This window comes from Abramis brama (assembly GCF_963993115.1).
Source record: "Abramis brama genome assembly, chromosome: 15".
Lineage (NCBI taxonomy): Eukaryota > Metazoa > Chordata > Actinopteri > Cypriniformes > Leuciscidae > Abramis > Abramis brama.
The window spans coordinates 15594297-15606674 of NC_139977.1; the positions used below are offsets into that span (position 1 = coordinate 15594297).

At 34.9% G+C, this 12378-nt stretch overlaps 1 protein-coding gene across 1 annotated transcript in view; it reads right to left on the reverse strand.

Annotated features, from left to right (window-relative positions):
- The window catches only part of tenm2b (teneurin transmembrane protein 2b), a 256831-nt gene that overhangs the window by 215760 nt on the left and 28693 nt on the right, over window positions 1-12378 (reverse strand). The gene's annotated exons all lie outside the window — the stretch shown is intronic.

The window sequence follows — 12378 nt, forward strand, 5'->3', positions numbered from 1 at the left end:
ATCAAGCGGCGGGGAAGGGAATGATAATTATAGCAGGAGAAGCAGGTGGAGAGAGTGGAGAGATTTCTAACAGTGTGAGAGGTCGGTGGCGTGATGAGGAAGAAAAGTGCCTGATGGGTTCAATTTAAAGATAGAGGGAGAGTTCAACTAAAAATGGAAATCCTCTCATCATTTACTCACCTTCATGTGTTTTGAAACCTGTACGTCTTTTCTCTCATCCTTTCATGATACATTTTTATTTCCACCTTATTTTAAGTATCCACTTTATTTTGCAACACAGAAGTACGCTATTTTATGCGAGATTTCTGATGCATTAATAGCTATAAATAACTAGAAGAACAAAAAAGTGCAGTGAAAAGGAAAACTACTTGCACTACAAACCAGTGTGTTTATGATAATAAATTTTAAAAAGCAGCATAACGGACTGTTAAAGCAACATACCGGACTGTTTTTGTACAGGTAAAATAACTGGAAGTGAATAACACCAGAATAACTCCTTGGTCCCCATTCATTGTACAAAAAAAGAGCAGCATGAACATTCAGCAAAACATCTACTTTTTGGTTCCACAAAAGATATAAAATTATATGGGTTTGGAATGAATTGTAAGGGAGAATAAATGATGGCTATTTTTTTTTTCATGGTCCTCTCTCATTCATTGTGATTCATCGTTCACTCTTAAAAGCTGCCAAAAGCTGTAAATTGTATTTAAAGAGATGTGTTGCATTATATAAAAGGGTTTTACAACCGTTGGAAACACTGTATGATGTATCATAAAACTGTTTCATATACTGTATTGACACATATACCCAATTTGACACAAAACCATTTCATAATTGCAAAAAAAAAGAACTATATTTGAGCATCCAGGGTTACAGGGTCTGAGATGTGGTAGAAGATGCAGATTATTCTCTAATGAAAATTGTAATTTCAGCAAAAAATGTCAAAAATGTAGGAACTGATATTAGCCAGAGCTGAGAAGGCAATACATTGTGCTGCTCTTCCTCTTCTGGAATTACAATCTCTGAAGAACTTTCCAGGAGAAGAACAGTGTCTATTTTCAACATGGCAAACTCTATGTCAAAATCTCCTCCCACTCTGCGGGCACCGGAGGCGATGTTCAGCTCTTTTGTGCGGTTCTGAAGTCTTTGAAGGTAAAGTACCGCGGTACAGAGCATGTAGCCGGAGCGCAGTACACCCTAAAGCGAGCACAGAACCATTTTGCTGAACCTAAAGCCCTGGGGCTGCTGTGCACTCTGTCTCCTGGGCTGGGATAGATCAGGAGAGGGACGGTGGGGTTTTCTCCATTTATTTTTACTAGCATCTCTTGTGGACGGGTTTTTATGTGAAAAAGAAAGAAAAAAACAGCTCTGGAGACCCTAAGAGATGTGCAAAAGGGCATGTAAATATAATATATAATATGAATAGCTAATATTCAGTTACGATATAAAATATATGATAAATTTGTAATTTAATATTTCAGGATATTTTATATATATATATATATATATATATATATATATATATATATATATAAATAAGATAAATCTATTAATATAATTATGTATTTGCAATATATATATATATATATAGCAAATACAGAATTATATTAATAGATTCATCTTGTTTAATAAAAAATTAATCACTAATATTAAATTATAATATAGAATATATAGAAATATGAATAGCTAATATTTAATTATATTTTTATTATAGCTATATTAGAATTAATTCATATTTAAGTATATTTTATAATACAAATAGAATTTGCTAATATTTAATTTTATTATAGAATAAATCTAATAAAAACATGAATCACTAATATTAAATCATAATATAAAGATGATACAAATATGAAAAGTTCATATTTAATTATATTATAAAATAGCTATAATATAAATGTAAATAACTAATTGTTAAGAATCTTTAAGAATAAAAATATATTTTGCAAATACCAAATTTTATTAATAGATCCATATTGTTTAATAAAAATATGAATCACTAAAATTAAATTATAATATAGAATAGATAATAAAATATGATTAGCTAATATGTAATTATTTTTATTATAGCTATTCTATATTATAATTAATTCATATTTAAGTATATTTTAGAATATAAATGTAATTTGATAATATTAATTACATTCTAGAATAATTTTAATAATAACATGAATCACTAATATTAAATCATAGTATAGAATAGATAATAAAAATATGTATAGTTCATATTTAATTATATTATAGAATGGCTATAGTAAAAACTGAATCCATACATTTTTAAGAATATTTTAGAATAAAAATATATTTTGCAAATTCCGAATTTTATTAATAGTTTCATATTGTTAAATAAAAATATGAATCACTAAAAAAAAAAAAAAATTCATGAAACATGAAAACCTCCTGAACGTGCTAAATCTGTCTGCTTAAAATACAATAACTTTGGGAGAAACATTTCAGTGAATAACAGCTATTTTTCACAAAATTACCAAAAAGTGGGCTGAATACCTCAGTTTGCCTCTCTCTGTCACTCATCACAGCCTTCTATTATCTCATCCAGCATAACCCGGCATTTAGCTCTCCTGTGAATAACAAATAACACTTCAGTCCCGTTTCAGCAGTGCCAATACTAACGTCTGAGTAGCGTGACGAAACCTGATTTTACAAGAATACACTCACATACACTTGTATGTTGTAATAGTTTTAACACTATGTTTCAACAAATGCGGAATTAAAGGAAGAGACAGAGATCAGGAGAAATCGAGATGCTCTTCGGAGGTGTTCTCTCACTGGTTGGCTCTCACTCGACCGCAGCATGAGTGGCTGTTACGAGGAGCGACTCTAATAAAGACTGAGGCAGCGCTGAGAAGTGGCTCACACACACACACAAATAGACCTCCAGTACTGTCTAAGGGCTGCTCCACTGGCCACTTCAGCCTCCTTCTTCCCAAGCCTGGATAATAGGGCTGCTCTCAAAACACATTATATTCCATGGCAGGCGGGCAGCACAAGTGGCCAGAGAGGCCTGTACTCTGTACTCCCAAATGCCATAAAATTAGAATGCAGACACGACATGGTGCTTCAACACACACTCTGTGCGCATCTCTTTCCCTTGCACAATCTCATTATTTGCTCTATTCACAACATGGAAGTGTATTTTTCACTCCAGCTTTTAAAAAATGAGAATGGACAGAGCTTTCTCGCTCTCCTTTTCCCTTAATACTCCTCTAGCTTTTTCAGTCAGCACAGTTGTATTCTGGGGGAATTATTTGACCATTATAAAAACATGGACAAAGTGAGTCAGAGCACACCGTGTCCTGGTAAAGTCCAGTGAAAGCCAGCCTAATTAAACATTTGGACTTATTTGACTAACACTATAGTTTGTGGTATGTTTTTTTTTTTTTTTCAAAGAAGTAAATACTTTAGCCAGGGCAAATTCAATTAATAAAAAAGAGACAGTAAAGACATTTATTCAGTTTAAGACAATTTTGCGGAACACGCGGAGTGGATTGAGCGCGATTTATGTTATGTGATTTATGTATAAAGAGTGGTTCCCTACATTTTAACAGGAAGGCAAATCGTTCGTACCATACGTTTTACCCAAAGTTGAACAGTTTTCAATTCTCATGGAAAAAGAAAAACAGGGCAAATGAATTTGTGAAATATTATTATGGTAGTGTTACCAAAATGCATCAAGTTTGCCTAAAAGAACACAGAACGTTTTAATATTTTACGCACCATTTATGCGTGGTAGGGAGCAGGTGTACATTTCTTTTGTACCAACTAACATTTTAAAAATATGAATACGCCTTTACGAATGATTTACACAAAAATGAGTTCTGCATGTTTCATGAATGAGGCCCATTAAAAGTAATGAATTAATGTATTAAATAAAAAATGCAAATGTAAAGAAAAGCAATTTGTTTATTCTTTAGAAAATTAAAAATAAATACAAATAAATTTAGAAAATGTTTAATATATTAATTTTACTCTTATAAACTGCATTTATTTGTCAATTTAAAATGTAATTTATTTTCAATTTTATTTTTACATTAATAATTGATTTCATCATTTTATTTTTAAATTACACTTTTAGTCCACCATAAAATAAATATGAGAGTATTTATTAAACAATAAAGTACTTTGATTGGTTTAACATTTTTGGTTAGTATATAATTGCATCAATTCATAATTTTGTAGACTATACTATTATTCTAAAATGTCAAAAACAGCAATTATAAAGTATAAGTAGGTGAATCAAAATTTTTGGTTGTGCATGCATAAGTAAAGTCTCTTTAGTTCTAAGTAGCAACTATCACCAAATCACCACAGAAGGTACAGCAGATCACAGAGATTTGCTTGTGTACAATTAGACCCAATTACTGCCTCTGCAAAACACGAACAATTTGGTTGTTTGCCACTAAATTAACAGATTTATATGCGGGAACTGTTTTGGTTAATTAGCATTTATCAGATACTTTTCATCCAAGCAACTAAAGGCGGCATCCCACTAAAGCTGTCTCGAACAACTACAGATTGTTGTAGAGATGTCACACCTACCGACTGTTTTTCACTGAAATCTCACCCTTTTCATTGGGAGGTCTCTCCAAAATCCCTCACGTATTGCAACAACCCGATTTGGCAGCAAATCAATGTGAAGATAAGAACAGGGGCACCACGCAAAAAAAAAAAAAAAAACTATTGTAATAGACTGAATTAGGATTTGGATGTGTATTCGTCCCTTTGGGGCCATTATAAGTCATGCGCCGCTTCAGCAAGAAAAACATTTATATTCAATAAAAACACTTACTGCTCAGCCTAAAACAGACTGCTCTGCCTCTATTTTATTAGTCATTTAAGTGTAGGAGAATGGCAGTAAAAAAAAAAAAAATATTGGTTACTCAAACAGAGTACAGTATGTGATTTGTGCGGAGGAAAAGGTTTGGATCAGATCTGAGCAGCACAATGTGCTTGTCAGTTCTTCAATGTGAAAAGAAGCTCATTGGTCACAGCCAAGGCCACGAGAGTCTGTCCCAGCCACTGCTTGTAATAATATCAAGCATTCTAGATGTTGTGATTTAGTCACAAGGCCATTACCTCAGCAGGGAATTGAGTCACTGGGGTTGTTAACGTTCCCCACTGAGAGACGCTTTCTCTGATTCTTGAATGGCTATGTAAATGAAGCTTCCAATTGAAAACTGCCTAAAAGAACAGCAGCCTCAGAATATACCAATTGTAGGACAGTCCCTTTGGAGCATCCTTGGTTTAAGTGATTTGTTTAAACTGCCCAGTTGTTAGTTCATCTGTACTTGAGATTATTCTACCACCTTGTATTAGCATCTCCCATCCTTAACCAATTTCAAGATGCTAGAAATGCGGTCCTAGAATTCCTGAAACTGTAGCCTCCTGTATTGCAAGAAACATTGGCATGCATGAAACATTTTTTTTAAGTTTACAGATTTTCAGTGGCAGTACTATATTAAAGGCACAGTATGTAAGTTTGACCACTAGAGGTCGCTTATTCAAAACAATAACAAAGGCGTGGCTTGATGACGCTGTGAATCAGAGGCATGCACAGACCTCCTCAGGGGCAGGGGCGGAAGGATCAAAAAGGGCACCATTTTTTTTAAACATTTATTTATTAAATAAATTACCTGTATTTAAAGCAGTACCTGTCTGTCTGTTGTGTTTTTAAATATTTTAATGACTTCCTCACAATTAATTGGAATATCTTGCTCGATGGAGAGCAGCAGTCGGTCAGAGAGCCTTTCTTCATTACAAATGAAAAGATGATAATATTACTAAATATTATTTACTTTACCAAACAAAACAGTGAGAATCAAGAAGGTAATTATGAGGAATTCATGTTTAGTTTTGCTGATGTTGTAAATTGTATGTATGTATTCATGAAAGTGTTAGCTGTCATGAAATCAGTAACACTTTACAATAAGGTTTCATTAGTTAAATTTGTTAACATGAACTAATAATGAACTGCACTATACAGCATTTATTAATCTTAGTTAATATTAATTTCAGCATTTACTAAAACATTATTAAAATCAAAAGTTGTATTTGTTAACATTAGTTAATGCACTATGACATTACATGAACAAACAATTAACAGTATTATTATTAACTAAGATTAACAAATACAGTAACACATGTGTTGCTCATTAGTTCATGTAAGTTAATATGAATAATAAACAAATGAGCCTTATTGTAAAGTGTTACTATGAAATCAAAGATATAAATTCCTTACAATTTAGAGTTGGACATGGTCTTAAAATTTCCTTTCACTAGATGTATTTCCCCAAGCTAATAACACTTGCTATGGCCTTGGATAAGAACGAATGACATTGTCAGACTCAGAAGGCTGACATCAAGTTATACATTTATTATAGTTAAGCATAACTCGCATACTTATTATTATTATAATTTACAATTATCAGAGAGGGGCACAATACATTTTGAGACAAAAGGGGGAGGGGCTTGGACCAAGTCCAAGCTTATTCAAGTCCAACCCTGATGTAATACTAAATGTAGCATTTTAATCTACTGTACATTTTTGTTAAATTTATACTATATGTCTTAGAAGTATTAATAATAATAAATAAAAAAAACTCTGGCCTAAGCATTTTGCATCTAAACATTTTGGCCTAAAGTATCGTGATAGTATCATATCGTATCATGAGTTCAGTGAATTGTATTGAATCATGACATGAGTGTATCATTACACCCACAATAACACAATATAACAATATTACAACACAATAAACGAGTGTTTAGGACATTGCTGTGGTTTGAGGTGTTTTTTTTTGTTTGTTTGTTTTTTGCAATTTTCTGGAGAAAATAAAATCAGAGGGGCTTCTAGTTTCGTTGTATGAGATGAACGGCACATACTGTAGCACACACGCTGCTTTCCTTAAACGCATGTCTTTTTTCCTGACCTGTCATTTTAGTCAAGGCCGTCCATACCTCTACCAGGAGTCCTAATTATCTCAAAACAATTAGCGCCAATTTGCCGCCGCGCCACTGAAGGGATGAAAAGGAAGCTATCCTTCCTGTTTTGAGAAAGATTCAGAATGGCTGAGAGGGGAAGTTGAGGTCAGGAAATGACAAAAGAGCTAATTACAGAAGAGTACAGCTATTTCAATACTGTTCGCATTTGGGGATGTTAGAGAAAAAAAAAGCGAACGGCTACAGAAGACATCAGAAGGGTCAAAGTCACAAAAGATCCTGCAATTCAGGCTGATAAACTTCCTGTGAGGTTTTACTGTTTCTGGCCCGCATTTGTGTGACATTTTTACAATGGATTTGTCGTCGATGTCACAGTTCATGCGTGATCTCTTTCAGCAGATGGCTGGAGGAGGTGGTAAATGTGAGTTTTACTGGCAAACATGAACCACCATGTGGGTGACTTTTCAGAGAATCACTCTATTGTATTGAAATGGGGTTGTTTCACCATGCAGTAAGCAGTAAGCACTCCATGAGACATACTGTAGAGAAACTCCAACGTGTCATCTGTCCCAGAGAGTCAAAGTCACTGGGCGCAGCATTACTCAGCCACTGAACTGGTTACAGGTGAGCAGATGCATGAACAGAACAGTTGAAATGAACCACGTAAGTGAACAGGAGGTGCTCAGTTGCCGCGCGCAACTTAGCAACTAACCAGCTAGTTCTGTACAGGAAGAAGCACTTTACAAGCTCAAACGGCATTGTATTAGATCCCACACTGTCCTTTAAAAATCATATCAAAAGCCTTTCAAAAACTGTTAAATTTAATCTTGCTAACTTTAGATATATCATAACATCACTTTCATGTAAAGCTGCTAGAATGTTTCTTCATTCTATGATCTTTTCTCATATTGAATACTGTTTTACAAACTGGTCACTCACAAATGCCACAACACTCAAACCAATGGAGTCACTTTTCAAACGAGCTTTAAAAATCTTTGATAGATTTCATCATATCATCACTGCTTAATATTACAGAAATATAATCTGCTAAGTTTTGAAAATTTTAAAAAAACAGGGCCTCCACGAGAGGTGATTGTATGGTGCCTTACAAAAGAGAGAGAGAGTGAGAGAGAGAGAGAGAGAGAGAGAGAGAGAGAGAGAGAGAGAGAGAGAAAGAGAGTATTTATTGATTTATACAAATACACACAAACCTACATTAAAGGGGAACTTGGCAACTCTAGCCATTTCTTCGCTGATTTTCACTTTTGTTGTTGCATGTTTTATCAAATAGGTCCCCGTACAGCTGTGGGGCGTATATTTCACAACACACTCATAAAAAAAACTCACTTGCGGCACCCTCCTCCCCCTTTCTACCGCTGCTCATGTGCATTTGTTATTATCAGAGCTGGCCAACTCTATCGTGTGGAGCTACCGAGGTGGGTGATGCATAATACACAGTATCATAGAACGTTATTGTGTTTATGTCGAATTGGCGTAAAGCAGTTTGTGTTTCTCGCTCGTTCTCGCTTCTCACGAGACTTCCTATTTCCAACTTACCGGAACGTTAGTTCCCATGTTGCCAGGTTTGTTTTCCGCCTGGGAATGCTAGGGGGAGCGGGGAAAGTCACCATTTTCACCAGAACAGGTTATTTAACCATCCAAATGATTTCTAAACGGTTTTATTAAAATTAAATAGTTTCCAAGTTCCCCTTTAAGCATTTTTTCCAAAATGGCTGTGGAAAGTGTGCTTTGACGTAAGCTTTGCCAAGTGATAGTAACGGTAAGATTTCGGTAACAATTTTAAGAATATTACACTGGTCTCATTGAAAAACTTTAAGTGGGAGTAAATTTATTTGCATAATCTGCACTGAATATTATGAAATATGACTATGAAATGTAATAATGCCTTTGAATAGACTCAAATTCAAATCTCTGACACACGAATTTGTGCTAATTGCTAGGAAACAGATCATGCAGAACAAAATGACAATGAAAGTAAAAGAATAACATGTGCTAATAATGAACAAACAGATGCAATGTATACTGGGAAATATTGTTACTGTGACCTTTACATCATGACTGCTATTGACAAAAACACCTAATATGTTTTTACCTCCTCCCTCTCTTACTCTCATTCTATTCTAATGGACTCTCCCAGCATCTGAAGAGCAGGGCTGACAGTAATCAGATTTGTCTGTCCTATAAAAGTGCTCAGAGATAAAAGCGTCTGAGACTTTCCACACTTCGACCAATTGCAAAGCAGTAGAGAGGCAGTGAGAGAGAATGACCTGTCCACTTTATCATTATCATCTACTGAGACCGACATTGCGATAATGATAAAGTGGACAGGTGACCAAATGACAATGACCAAGTGAACATGGAAATAAAGCGAATCTGTGAAGCTGGTACTATCAGGCAGGTGCATTTGATATTGGACTCAGCAGGTAGAGCACTTCCATTAAATATCGTCTGTCAGCAACCCCAACAAAAGAAGTCAAGCAGAGTCATCTAATGAAAACCCACTGAGCAAAAACTTCATTAAAATGTTAATAACCGTTCCGCTGAAACATTGTTTTGCCACCAACAACAGCTCCAAATTTGCTTGATTGATTGAAAAAAGGGGTTTCAGACAGTCAGCAACCAATGCACCACTTAAAAATGTATTATGCTAATCACTGCCTTTTCAAAATTATTTAAATTTTATTTACATGGTGAAATGTGTCAACAAATAACAACAACTACAATTGTTCCAACCAGTGAAATTACTTTTTAAACAATTTTTACACTTATGTTAACAGAGAAATATTAAAAATACACACTGGAGTACACAGCCACCCAAATGTAATAAACAAGTTTGGTTAGTCTCCTTAAATCCAAAGAAGATCAATCTTAAGGCAACAGATCACCTAAAAATGAAAATTGTCATTATTTATGACCTGTTTGACCTGTTTGGAACACAAAAGGAAAATAAATATCCAGTTTGGTGAATATAATACAAATGTTCACCTTCTTTTTCTGCACTAATGTAAAAGGTACATTTCCACCACCTACTGGGCTGGAGTGCAACGTGCTTTATAGCATTAAGAGAAAAATAAATATTTAAAACTTTCTAATCTACAGTTGTGGTCAGAATTAATGGCACCCCTGGTAAATATGATCAAAAATGTCTGTAAAAAGATAAATCTGCATTGTTTATCCTTTTGATCTTTCATTTAAAAAAATTGCAAAAATCGAACCTTTCATTGAAGTAAAAGAATTTAAAGTGGGGGAGAAATCACATTATGTAATAAATGTTTTTCTCCAAAACACGTTGGCCACAATACTTTTTGCCAAGATCTGAGTTTTCTTCTATAATGCCTGATGAGTTTGGAGAACACCTGATAAGAGATCAGAGACCATTCCTTCATACAGAATCTCTCCAGATCCTTCAGATTCCCAGATCCATGTTGGTGCTGCTTCTCTTCAGTTCACTCCACTCATCAGGTCAGGGAACTGGGACGGTCATGGCAGAAACTTCATTTTGTGCTCCCTAACACATGTTTGTTTTGGATCGTTGTCCTGATGGAAGATCCAACCACGGCCCATTATAAGACTTCTAGCAGAAGCCGTCAGTTTTGGATTTATTATCTTTTGATATTTGATAAAATCCACGATGCCATGTAACTGAAGAAGATGTCCAGGACCTCCAGCAGAAAAATGCCCACAACATTAAAGATCCAACGGTATATTAAATTGTACACATGGGGTACTTTTTATCCTTGTGTGCACCAAACCCAACTAGCGTGTTTGCTGCCAAAAAGCTATTTCTTTAGTTTCATATGACCACAGAACCCTGTGCCGTTTGAAGTTCCAGTCGTTTATTTTTGGATGAGCGAGGATGATTTTTCTTGAAACCCTCCCAAACAACATGTGGGGATGTAAGGGTTGTTTGATTTTTTTTTTTTTTTCAGAGCATCTGACTGAACATGAATCATTACATCACAGATTAGGCATTAGAAGTAACACGGTTATTTATAAGTTGTGGTACTGTCAGGTCCATATCTTGCAGTAAAAATATGTTGCAAAGCCAGCGCTGAAATGTGACTGATTTACCAAAGACTCCACAGTGAAATGTACCGAACAAACAATAAATGCACTACTGACTGAGACATTCACATATTTAGAATAAATAACCACTTTCCTAGCATTAGGATCGTTTGGAATGTAATGCTATTTTTTTGTCCACTGATCCTGTATCTTCTGTTCTCATCTCACTAATGCGCCAGTGTTGCGATGATGAAGAAGTAGGCATTGATTTGATTCTAGGCGGTCTTTCGTCGCACTATTTACGTCATAATGTGACAAAATTCATAACGAGTCGTTTTCTGAGCTTGGATTCAATAAAAGCTGTTTTTGCACTAACAAGGAAATTTTGAGTTCTGAAACTTACAGGATGTTTTTATAGTACAATGATCTCTTACATGTCAAAAGATCAAGGAAAATTAGATTTTTCAATTCGTGGCTCCAAGAGTTTTATGTTTTAGTTTTTAACTATTTAATTTCACGAAAATTATTTTTAATAGTTTTGTAGGTAACAATTACAACACTGATGGAATGAAAATAAATTAAATGCCCAACAATAAATATAGGTGTTATGTCCGGATATCCACATTCTTTTGACCATATAGCGTATAATTAATAATTACAGTACACTTATAATTCAATGGTTGGTAAAAAATGAGAAGGCATCACCAACTTCTCATGTGGAAATGTAAACAAGAGCTTCACACAGGTCCAAAAAACATTTGGAAGCACAGAAAGAAGTGGAGGATTAGCAGAGAGACCTTTAATATTGACGCAACCCTAAGACAAGACATTGATGGATGGAATCGAGATCAATTATTTAGATAGAGCTTTATACGAGAATGGCAGAGAATCCTGAGCTTCTAAAGGGCAAAATGGAGTGCAGTATAAAAGGGCATGATAAGTGATTATAGAGTAACAAGAGATGTGGATTAAGAGCATGTGAGCACAATAAATTGTGCAATAAAAGCTATTCTTGACTATTACCCAACCGTCTCTAGACTTTCTGTATTTGATACCCGGCATTCCATTGATCTAAAAAACAATCATCGGCCGTTTTCATCCACTTCATTTCTATGGAAATGTCTACATATTTCTGATAATCAAAAATTCATTAGAGTCAAAGAGAGAGAAAAAAAGATATCCTTGAGGAATCCTCTTTCAATTTCCACCCTTTCAACCATCCTCCGAACTCCTTACACTCTTTCCTCATAAATATTTAAGCACGGAACCGGGATGCTGGTATTGTGCCACAGGAGGTACAGAAGTGCGGTTCTTCGGCATCGATCAAATAGGTTCAGGCTAAATAATTAAAAGCTCACACTCCCCGGACAAACGAGGGAGGCTGCTGGCGGCTCTCTT